This window comes from Lampetra fluviatilis, chromosome 4 (genome assembly GCF_964198595.1).
Source record: "Lampetra fluviatilis chromosome 4, kcLamFluv1.1, whole genome shotgun sequence".
NCBI lineage: Eukaryota > Metazoa > Chordata > Hyperoartia > Petromyzontiformes > Petromyzontidae > Lampetra > Lampetra fluviatilis.
In genome coordinates this window covers 9229854-9243112 of record NC_136278.1, presented here as the reverse complement: position 1 = coordinate 9243112, position 13259 = coordinate 9229854, and positions in this window count along the sequence as shown.

The window sequence follows — 13259 nt, the reverse complement described above, 5'->3', positions numbered from 1 at the left end:
GGTGATAAGTGTACATTATATATTATCACTAAAGGATCAAGCTAAAATTATTTGAAATAATGGAACAGTGTTTATTTAACATTCTTTTTCTTGCTTGCTTGCTTGCTTTCAACTTTTTTTCCCTCCATAAAAGTGTGCACCTCATACCAAATTGTCAACAAAGTGTGGCTACCTGACACTCTTATACAAAATGTATACAGAAATAATAATTCCGCTAGGCATTTCAAAGTAGCAGCAGAGACACCACAACAAGCCTTCACATACAGTAGATGTATGTTTTTTTACGTATATTTTATTTAGCATTTCTTTGGAACAATGTATTGCGTTTGACCAGAGAATTAAAAACATTGTTACAGGAGAATTCCATTTTGCAATTACATTATCACTTAAGAGTTCTACATTTTCTATTCAAATGCCATCGTATTTTCTGAATGGTTAGAAATTAACATAGTTGATCATAATCGTGTTCATTATTGTATAGAATCACATATATTTAGCTTACATATGTTCACGTACATATCTAGCTAAGGTATTAATTCCACTATTTGAAATTGGCGACCATACATTGTCAATAGACATTAATTTCAACCTGCACTGCAGTCCGCAAACTCCATTGTGTCATAACTACCAAGGACATGACCTCAGTGTCCTTACAGTATAGCCATAGCTACAGTGACCTACTATAGAGGGAATTAAACAATACAGTACTGCAATTGCATCACATATGTTTGGAACATGAAAAGACTCATAATGCTTTTCAAGCAAACCGATCTTAAATTGCTTCAACATTTATGTACTAACCTGGAACTTCTACCATTAAAAATGCATCGCTCTCAGGGCCAATTTTCCATTATCAGAGTATTATTGGCAATTTCTTTCATATTTTAACGTGAAAATATTGCAAAGAAGGAAAAGCAGAAGATATATTTCACTCTGGTTGCAAACTTTTCTTAACAACAGTAATTTACAGTCATGTGTAAATCTGCTAGCCATGGCCAGAAATAGAACTCTGCTCCATTTCTTACCCTAAAAGTGGAAGTCTCAGGTTAGTTGCTCGATGATGCTAGCTTAGATATAATCATACAAATAGGCAGTACTAAAGTAAAAGCGTATGTTCTCAAAGCAAAGATGAAGTCCAATTGCTCCGCTTATCAATGAACCTTAGGGATAAAAACTACACAAATACGTAAAGTGAATACTGGGAGTATTCTTTTTCTCCCCAATTTGTAATATCTAAGTTTAGATCTTCACTGTCGTGCTACATAGCTCTCCGATGCGTATTCAGATTGTGTCACGTGTTCTTTGGCCTCGTGTCCGACGTTTCACTGAACAGTCGGGGAGCTTCTTCAGCAGCTCAATATTCAGCAAAGCGACATCGTGTGGAGCAACACAGCAGCACACATCTAAAAGAAGTCGGAGGGCTATTTAACACATTCCTGCGGAGGGAGCTGGTAGGAACGTTGGGTTGCTCGGTCAATGGCCAGGGTCAATGGCGGCGTGGTGTAATCCGCAAATATGGCCGACTGTGAGGGCGGGCACAAGCCGGCGTGAGTAGGTTAAACGTTGAGTTTTATAAGGGCACCAAGGGATGACCAGCCCCTCCTCACCCAGCCCCACCCCTCCCACCCCCCACCCAGCCCCACCCTCCCAACCCAGCCCCTCCCCACCCTCCCCTCTCCACCCAGCCCCAGCCCTCCCATTTTTGGATGCACGACGGATGGACACAAAAAATCCCCTGTGGGCTGGTGTAACCAGGAGGTTCCTACCAGTAAGATGCAGGTACATAGATCACTTTAGGATTCGACAAGAGAGTTGGAACATCTTGTATCCCTGGACTCATGTTCTTTATTTTATCGCGAGCAGTGTATTACATCCATAGTCACCACTTTTAACTGTAACGAATTGTCTCTCAAAGCAATCACATTTGTCTATTTATATTTACATAAGGCTCTTATAAACCAGTGCTGTATAAGTCCTTGCTTCCGTAACAATCAGATTTTAATTTGATTCCATCAGTAGATGCACACTGCACCATTGCACAATGCATTCGCATTTTAATGGAGAATACTGTTGAACATGGTAAGATTCTGGACCTGGAGAAATGCTGATGTAAAGCTAATCCCACTGTGTACAATTGTTACAGGGAGTATTGTAGTTTTATATGGGTGTTGTGGAGTGGCCTAATCAACGCGATTTATCAGGAATATCAGCATACTCTTTGGGTCTTTCGGTAAAGTCACGTCGATAGATAAAGAATAAAATAATAATAAAAATCACCACGCTTCGATAGCAACACAAGCAATCATCTTCAGGTGAAAAAAACAGCAGAGGGACTGCTGAGGCAGGAAGAAATCTAGCGAAAGAACAACTGCAGCAAGAGGTTATATAGGTTTGAGATGGGTACAACCCAAAGATAAGTGGGCGGGGCGAGAGATGGAATTTGCAACTAAATGTAAGATCGCAGAGTTAGGTATACCTCGGCTATTGTGTTGCTAGAGATTAGCATGTCAATCTGTTAATGTAACCCCACGGCTACGGTGCTGAAGAAGCCATTGTATTGCTCGAGATTAGAGATTAGCATGTCAATGTGAGATGGCTCCCGCAGCAGCGGCTGTGTTAATGAGACACGTTCAGCCTATTAAACGACGAGAGCCACCGCCACATCGAGGAAAAGGGAAGCAGCGGCTATATTAGAGACATTTAGCCTGTTAATGTAAAGAGATTTAACAAGGTAATGTACCGTAATTTCCCGCATAAAACCCGCTTGTGTTGCCTCCGAAACGTCGTGAATTTTATTTTATTTTTACTTTTATTAATTTTAATTTTTTTACCTACGTGACTTTACCGAAAAAACCTAAGAATATGAATCCTTGCAGTCACGAAAGCTTCAAATCTACCAGTTATGTGTTACTTATTTATTGGATATGTACTTTTGTTCCTTATTTACTGTTTTAAGCTCACTCGTGTCCGGTTAGTTTGTTTTCTTTGTGCACGTTATGATTTTAATGTCAACAATTGATAGTGGAATGTATTACAAATGTAAACTTCGTATTAATATGATGGAATTAAGCAGCGGTAACGACGTTAAAGATATTAATGCATGCGGGGTATATGGAGGTGCGGGCTATCTGAAATTTGTTTTACACAAAACGCTAGTTTTGCGGGGTATATGCGTCTGCAGGTTATATGCGGGGAAATACGGTAACTCAGAGAGTGGGAAATAACTGCTAACATAGGCAGGTAGGATGGAAGCATCACAGCCAGTTATGACTTTACCTGTACCCATCTTCTCGGTTGAAATTTTGTCTGTGTTTTTATATCTGGATGGCTTCATGAACGAATCTTTGTTGATAGCCAGTAGGTTTGCAGAGTACCTTCGTCTTGGAGAAATCAATTTCATGTGTACCCACAGCGTTAAAACAATGATCAGCCATGGCAGAGGTGTTGGTCCTACCGTATTTCAGATCTGCCTTGTGTTCGCGAAGACGGTCTGAGAATATCAGCATGTAAAAAAGAAGCATTCAGCTTCGTTGTCTTTGGGTTACTTTTGTAATGCGTCCAGTAGCACTGCTATTTGAGAGATTATGGCATAAAACTGTAGTACAATTCTGTGTTCTCTTTGTCTTTAAAATTAAAATTGGAGCCATTATCAATCCATCAATGTACAAAGAAGACCTCTCCATACCACGCGAGCCACAAGAGACTTTTAATCATACATCAGCACGCTGGTCAGTGCGAATTGGTGAAGGCAGAGGGCAGGACCAGTTCTGGTATCACTTGCCACTGATGTTAGCAGTGGCCAGGAATCAAACTCAGGCAAGGTGGGTTCTTAGTGCAGCACCCGAGCAGCTAACCACTCTGTCACGGCTCCACCTAATTTGTCCTTAACAATAATTGGGACCAAAAAAGGGCAAAACAATCGTTTAAACGGTGTAGGAATAAACGCAAACAATAACACGAGCAAATTAATTAATCTTTAATTTTCACACAAAACATGTTACATTTGTGTAGTATAATAATTACCTTGTGGTAACGCGCTTAGAATCATCAGTATACGTTTTCCCACCACCATTGAAGACGTGGTATAAAGTGGCTTCTGGAAACTTTTAGACAATCAATATAAACCTAAAAAAGCAAGATCAAAACTCACTGGAAATGAATAAGCCTAAAGTAGTATAAGATTAGTTTTTATAAAGAAAATCTACACAATGCAAAAAAATACTCTGGACAATAACAGTAAAATGTGTGGTCTGCAATCTGAAAACGTAAGAAAGCATGCTGTGATCACATGAACAAACCAGATGGGGGTCATAATTAGAATTTAAATATATCTACAGTCAAGTTAACCAAATAGACAAGTTGTTAGACAGCAGTGGCTTCCATAATTAAATTCTGCTGTGTGTGGTCAATGTATAATAAAACTACTCGAATGACAATTTTCACAATGCAATGAGATCAGCATGTTCAGCATTAAACAAAAGCATTTTGTATTGTGGGCGTCTAATTACCTAAGAGTCAGTACAAAGTCACACCTTTAATAGAAAGTTTCAGTACATTTATTGACCATAGTATGTGCATTAATTGCAGGAGTTGAATTTATAATACCCCAAAATTTATTAAATATGCTTGAAAAAGTATGCATTATTACAGTGGCAATATGAGCACAATTCTAAACTTAACAGCCACAAAAAACAATTATAGGTTCCTGGACCCGGACACCAACAATATGAAAGCAAAAGAAAACACAATTGCATTCCAAGGTAGAGTTATGGTATGAAGATTTATTACATTTTAAAACATGTATTTTTCACTAACCATGCAAGTACTAAGTTTATATGAGCCTATAAAATCTTTATGTACAGCACACAGTAGTGTGTTTAAGTAAGTTATTACAAAATAACCTCATTACTGATCCCATTATACTGTACATTTCGAAAAATTGCAGTACAATACAGTATTTGGTAAATAAATATCAATATATAATCAAATTGTCATTTAAAAAAAAACTTTCCATCTGCACACTAATGTTTCAGACTGCAATCTGAACTTTCCAGTTTGCCAATTAATACGACTATGCAATGCACAAGTGTCACCTTGCACGTATGCGTGGGTTTAATCGTACAGGGTGATGGAAAGCTCTCTGCACATTGCATCCAAACAGCCCTCTCACTCTGGATGAACTGGCAATGTAAATAATCCGTGTGCTAAGTGTTGTATACGTACAGCCAAAGGAAATTAATATTGTTTCTCAAAACTACAGCTGGGGCGATTGGTGCTTAAGTAAAATCAATCGACTAAAAGTTGTAATTCAATATTTTAACGACACATTTGTATTTACGCTATCTAACCCAAAAACCTCGATTATGGATAATCCAACATTATTTTTGTGGTCGATTATTCCATTATAGCCCCCTTTAAAAATTACAACTGCCCGTACAAGTCACGCTCAACATGAAACGCCTATGACGTCTTAAATGTCCATGTGTCCAGCGGCACACGTGGAAAAGAGATGGGAAACTCTTTCTATCCAACTACGACTGTGTTATCCAATGAGTCGAGTAACCCGACCGATAATCGAGAGAGCGATTGACGATTTAGGCTATCGTATACCCCAGCTTTACTCAGAACATATCCCGAGTTTAGAATGGATGTCAAATTGGTCTTCATTTCAGAAATTATTGTTAATTCGTGATCACGCAGTTCTACTGCACTGATACATTTTGGATCACCATCCTATATGACAATGGACAGCCTCCTTGCAATGCATCCGCAGATACCGAGTTTACATTTGAATGGCGAATACATGGCCTGATAGAGCTGTTTGGTTTTTGCATGCCTCGGGCTTTCTGCTTTCAGTTATTGATGCATTTACGGACCCTATAAATGCTAATATTTAGCTTTGTACCATGATTATAAAATATACAGCCTTTTTAGAGACTTCCATGAAATAATATTTGGTAAGTATAGTGCTCATTGAGTCATGCCTCTGAATTATCATGGGATTCTCTCAATGAAAAGGGCTGCATATTTTATTGGCTGGCAAGACTACCCCTCTAAATTCCCCTTGTAAATAGCCTATAATGGGTGCAGTATAGAGTCCAGATCCTTGAAAATACCAGGGCACAGGACAAACGTTGATCGTTATGTCATCGCCTTTTCAGTAGGCGTGCTGAACTCAACATTCATGAGTATATCACATAATATGCAATACATGCAGCATTCATTCGTGAAAATTAAAAGTTCAATCTAGGTAGAGAGGCCTATTACCCATAATCTTTGTAATAACTTCCAATTAAAAAATACGTAAATAACAGCTGTGAAGACACGTTATTTACGTGAGTGGTATTGTACAACGCATGCATGATCAGAACTGCATGCAAGGAATATGCTTAGAAGCTATAAAACACGTTGATTCATAACCCCAAGCTCAAGCCACTGTTATGTTTATTGTAGAACAATTGTATTTTCATTTAAATAAAACATTATTTAGATTGCATGGTGGAAACTCTAATTAAAGCTCTACATGCCAACAGTCCCGTGCATCTGTACCATGCGTGCATATCAGCCACATCACAAACTGTACGACGGATGTACGGAAATGCTCTTTGGAATATCTCTTGTTGATAAGCTATTATTGAGAACTAATACAACACCCTTGTCCCGGCGAATGCATTTGCTCAAAAGGACCCGGCACCTCTGCGACCATACAAAGTCTGCTCGGCTTGCTTGCTTATCTTCAATTTGAACATCACGTCACGATTGAGGCAAGCCATCGCGTGACACTTTTAAGCAAGAGTGCGTTCACTCCTTGATCACGTGTTTTAGACGCGACCGTCTACGTAAATTAGTAAACCTCAAATAATATCGGCAGCCACCAACCCTTAGACCTTGGCTCTCTGTCACTGAATGACCACAGAGAGATCGTAGACCACCCTTGTGCGACACTCGAGGCGCCCCATTAGTGTACTCTTCCAATGAAATGTACTGCTTTCTACAGGAGCTTCGTACAATTAAATTGCTGGCTTTTAGCCCTCTACTTTAAATAGCACAGCTGGTCCATGAATTGATCCCATCCGCACAAGTGTTAATCAATAAAATCAGAAGAAGAATCCACATGTGGAATCTCGTTTCACATTTGGAATCTCTTGGTAAAATGACACGCGGGATTCACAGAACGTGGGTATTGTGAAGTCACACTTGTCCCGATTGAGGCAAAAAATGTGGGGGTACAGGAGGGAGACAGTGGCAGGGGCATAAGGGTCTATGAAGTGCGCGTGAAAAAGAAAATTCATTTTTTTTATATCCTAGCATATGCAGGTCATATAATGTGCAGATGCAGGACAATAACAAATGTTGATTTATTGTAAAATATACAGACATTGTCCAGTCCCATCTGGTTCTGCTTCTGGCATGCAGATGTTGCAGAGCGTGATTTTGCGTAAAATTGCTTTGTGAAAGGCAAATAACTCAGTTTACTCATACAATGCTTCAGTTGTTCAAAGGATGCAAGCTATGAAGGCTACAATTACAACAACCATAATTAAATTACACTTACAAACGATTGGATTACATTTAATTGGTCGCAGTGTTGGCAGTTATGCCATTTAGTCAGCATCATAAACGACCTCTGACCAAACAAAAAATCTGTCGTGGCTGATTATAAACACATTTCATTGCACGTAATATTAAAAAGGAGTTACAGCAATATCACTACATTGTTAAATTTGCACCAGCTAATACATTTGAGATAAAATGAATGGCCTGCTACACAAATGCGTAAAGTGAATCCTGGGAGTATTCTTTTTCTCCCCAATTTGTAATATCTAAGTTTAGATCTTCACTGTCGTGCTACATAGCTCTCCGATGCGTATTCAGATTGTGTCACGTGTTCTTTGGACTCGTGTCCGACGTTTCACTGAACAGTCGGGGAGCTTCTTCAGCAGCTCAATATTCAGCAAAGCGACATCGTGTGGAGCAACACAGCAGCACACATCTAAAAGAAGTCGGAGGGCTATTTAACACATTCCTGCGGAGGGAGCTGGTAGGAACGTTGGGTTGCTCGGTCAATGGCCAGGGTCAACGGCGGTGTGGTGTATTCCACAAATCTGGCCAACTGTGAGGGCGGGCACAAGCCGGCGTGAGTAGGTTAAACGTTGAGTTTTATAAGGGCACCACGGGGTGACCAGCCCCTCCCCACCCAGCCCCACCCCTCCCACCCCCCACCCAGCCCCACCCTCCCCACCCAGCCCCTCCCCACCCTCCAATCCCCACCCAGCCCCACCCTCCCCACCCAGCCCCTCCCCTCCCTCCCCACCCAGCCCCTCCCTCCCCACCCAGCCCCTCCCTGCACGACGGATGGACGGACACAATAATCCCCTGTGGGCTGGTGTAACCAGGAGGTTCCTACCAGTAACATACAGTACAGTCGACTGAACTTGAGCATAGAATATCTTGATTGCAAATACAGTAATGTGCTACCTTTTTCAATATATGTTTGACGACATGGCCATCGAGACATTGCACTACCCATACAGCGTGGTGATGTTTTGTAGTTTAAACATTATCAACAATGTCAAGGTAGGTTACGAGGCTTTCATATACAAACTTATAACCTCATTCTCGAAATAAATAAATGCTACATACTGGAAACTGCCATTGCCTTTAGCCAGCAAAAAAGGTGACACGGACGCACTCAACTCAACACTGAACAAATATGATTTCTTACATCACCTCTGGCACAGATTGTTGCACTCCGAAGACAATCAAGCATATCCACAACATGTGTGTGTGTGTCTACACGCCAGACAGTGAGGCGTTTCATATTAAAGAATTTACTTTTTTTGAACCGAGTTACATTGTAAAGGAATATCGTTACTTGTGCAGGTCTTATTAGTGTTACCTAGGTCAGAGTGTCTGATTTTTGTTGTGTTGTCCTTGCCCGCACTTCCTATTAGCACGGTTGGCTACGTACGGTGCGAAAGAATTTCAACATACAATACATACATTTCTTTGTCAGTATAAACACATTTTACGCAAAATCTTATTTTGGGATGCACATAAAGTGAGAGACATACATCAACTGAACATTCAAATACAATAACGTTGCTGTATTTTGCCAAAACAATTTTGCAGTCAACATATTCGTGTAAAGGTGCATCCCTGCAATTTCTGATGGAAGGGCCTCCATGACGGGAAGCTCTCGACAGCTCCTCTAGAGGGCTTTTGGCCTACTCTTCCATGCTAGCCAAAGCAAGCATTTAGGTGCAGATCACATATAGAATCATGCGTCGAGTGAAAACCCTGCATCCTCTCAAAGTAAAACAGCTAGCACTCCAAAACACAACTCACCCACCAGAGACACACTTTGGGGCATTATCCATACATGTGGCACATGTTGGCACTGCTGTGTTGCTTCAAAGAGTTGGACTGTTGGTCAAAATGCGGCCTTGAATATGTCACATCCCTTATATCTTTAAGCGGCACTGAGATTATGAAAGCAGAACTTTTTGACGTGGACCAGATTTACCTGAAACCCAAGCTAATAGTATAGACAGGATGGTACACATTGGCAAACATTCAAGCGAAGTTTGCACACATGCACAAGGTTTAAGTGTCATTGAGCCAGCAACTCCAGGAAACAGGCTTCTATAAAAAGTTTCTTCCCTCGGTGATGAATCATCCACTGCAGGTGTCTACACCAAAGGCTCACCCCAGCTTTTAACTCCTGCAAGGAGCTTCAGGCAAACAGCCAGTATCCTTTCCTTTTAATTGCGTGCCAAGTTGTGGAATCAAACCACTGTAGTATTGGTTAGCTTATGAAAGTGTTCTGATCACAGAGGGGTTTGATCCAATGACGACCGTCTTTTAATTTGAATACTAAATCCTGTGCAAAGCTTTTCTCAAGTATGTCGGGCAGCATGATGACCGAAAGGACAGTCACAAAATTGTACGTTCATTGAAGTGGTGTTGCGAACATGACATTGAAGTATACAGTGAGAGACTAGCCAGACTGAATTGTTATTGACTACTGGTGACAATGTGTGAGCTCACAGCGTTAAACAAAGGTCATACTCTGCAACAAAAAGCAGGTCATCGGTTACATAAAAATATGACAATACTGTGCATGCAGCATATTTGACAGGAAGTCCACCACTCGATATACTTTTGTATACTACAGTGTTACATTTTTTTAATCAGTTTAAATAATTCCTAGAATATGGCATAATCGCACATTTTGGATGTGATTTGTAAATAACGCCTTTCAGTTACATACGTTTTTCTTGATTTATAATGTGCCCACAACATTCTCTCATTATTAATACATATTAAAAGTTAGGCATTAAGAAATAACTACACATATAAGAAACATTATAAAACACTAGACTATCGCAAATTTTAACATACATATTGAAAAGCTGCATTAAATACTGTGGCCACATGCTCAACTGGCATCTTATCGCAGTAATATTGGTTGTCAACCTTGAAGTTGGATGCAAAAACTCCCAAAATACCCAATTCAGAGCCCTGGCAAAACAACTAATCCCTTCCAAAGTTCACATTTGAGTTCTGAAAAGGAACACAGCATTAATAACAACTATAGCCTCTCCGTTGCTCACTCTTGAGCTATACCACTTTGGATTATTTCAGCAGCAAAACGTATAGTAATTGTGTGGCATTAAAAAAAGTAAGACATTTCTTATCCCGAATAACTTAAACACGAGTATCATTGTGCAGGCAAGGAATGATCCATAAACTCGCCTTCCGTTTAAGATTAAGAGTTCAATGTCACTGATGCCACCGCATCTTTGCCATCACTTCTGTCTGACAGATCCTGCAACTGCTGCACAGTTGACACGATCACCTGATAGTGTCAACTCTATCTGGCCGCCTGATGAAGCTTGTTGTCATTACTGACGAAACGTCGTACTCGAATTGTAAATGTTGTGGGTTTACTCTCCAACACACCGGTGTGTTGAACTATTAAAGAATTGGCATGTTTTGTTTACGTGAAAAACCTTAATAATTGGCTGTGTCGGGTAGTGGCGGGTTTAACGACACATTTATATTTACGCGATCTAACACAAAAACCTCTATTATGGACTATCTTCAAAGTCTGCTCTTGCGGTATCCCACCATCTGGCAGTATCCCCATCGCCACCAGAGGTTGGCGATAAAAATCACTAACCTCTGGTTGTCCACTGCAGCACCTGTCTCAGTGACCCGCGATCTTCCATCAAGCACGAGCGTCTTACCCAATGATTTCCAGTCACATGGAATAGCATCTACTGCTGTAATATAAATGGTTTTCGCTTGGCTTGAGATGAGCATTTTAAAACAGGGCTAAGTATCATGCACGTTATAGGGGTCAGTCCTTTTCAATATTTCTCGTTGCTAGATGCTCATTAGTGACAACTTGCCTGTCTCTAGACAATCAGTGTCAAATATAATGCAATGTCAGCAGAGGTCATTTGCTTTTTCAAAATAAATCACTGATGATTCGGTGGTAACTGTATTGGTTGGGAATACACTAAGTCTGGAATTTCATTGTGCATTTTTTTTACTTTCTCGGGTGTTCGAAAACAATATTTGTCACTGGCAAAATAAAAACTTCCACATTATAAAGGGACCGGCAGACATCTGTCCATAGATGTTGACACTGACACGCTTTCTTCTGAGATGAACTCCAGGGCTATACATTAGCATTTAAAATATATTCTATTTAAAGCCAGCTCTACCCCCAGACATTAGATTTTATATTAAATGAAATGCAAGTGATAATCCAATCAATATCATGTACAGTACAATTTGTGCATCAACTTCACATAATGAGTACACATTTTATATAAATTAATTAATACGATCCATGTGAATATTAATTATATGAATAACCATAATACTATAAATATATATACAATATGATTACACACAGTATGAATAACATTAATATATATGGATATCAAGTTAGTTCCCATACCAAATGTCAACCAGCGGTTTTAAAAATGCTTTAATATCGCTAAATAATTAAAGATTACATTAATATTAATTATTGCAAAATGTACGTTTGAAAATATCATGGTATTCTGTTTTCTTATTCTTCCATATTTGTACATTTCCAACATATAGACTATTTCAGGCAAAAAAATATAGTACTGAAAAAAAATAACAACGTTTCCAAAAGTTTCACAATGTGTTTTAGACAGTACACAGAAAGCTTTTCACGATCTTGCAATTAAATGGAAACATTTATACTAATCCGTGCTTTGGGGCAGTTTATAAATTAATTTTAAGGTGACTACTCATTCCTTCCAAGAGGCAATTAATAGCACATTCTGCAGCTCATCATGTGGTATTTAATTATATCCCATTCCAACATGCTGGCAGCTGTAGCACAGTGGTTTCGCGCATTACGGTCGTACACAACAATTTACTCATTGTAAACCTGCCAACGTGGCTTTATTCAACCAAGGTGGCACCGCACAGCCAAGGTGCTGCAGTGAACCGTACGGATGCATACGGATGCATTCAAATTAATCAATGTGTCCCAGGGAAAATAAAAAAAAACACATCCTACGTAAGCACAAGATGACATTTGTGCATATTACCAGGGCACAATAGTGTGCTATAAATCACAGGCTGAGTCCACCTCCTGGATAGAATGGAGCCATGTAAATAAATAATTGCTATCCGAATCAGACTCAGCTCGCGATGCAAATTTCATCTGTTGCCTGAATTATATTAAGAGCTACTTGCTAAACCAGATTGGCCTTGGCTCATAGGTATGTTTTGTGTATATTTATTTTCTAATTAGTCTTTCAAACAAACCGAGTCAATACTGTTGTTTTCATAATGCACATATCTCACCTTGTATTGCACATTCATTATTAGTTCATTGATAAAGAAAGCATTTGTCCATTATAGTGGATCACAGTTTCACCTTGAGTTCATAAAGGTTTTTTGAATGCTGCATGAGCACTTACCAATGTCATCCCAATGTGGCACACATTATTATTGTATTTCAAAAAGTGTAACAATGCACACAAATAGTGGTATCTAGACATCAAAATCTGTTCGTGGCCATAAACTCAGCCAGCATGCCTTGCATGCCACATGACATCACCATACTGCATGTATAGTATAATGCACAACAGCTTGTTTTGAACCATCAAGATGAAAACAAGTCCGCCAATATTACAATAGATCCACATAAATGTTAGCTGAATTAGACTTAAATCACAATGCAAATTCATGTTGTCTGAATT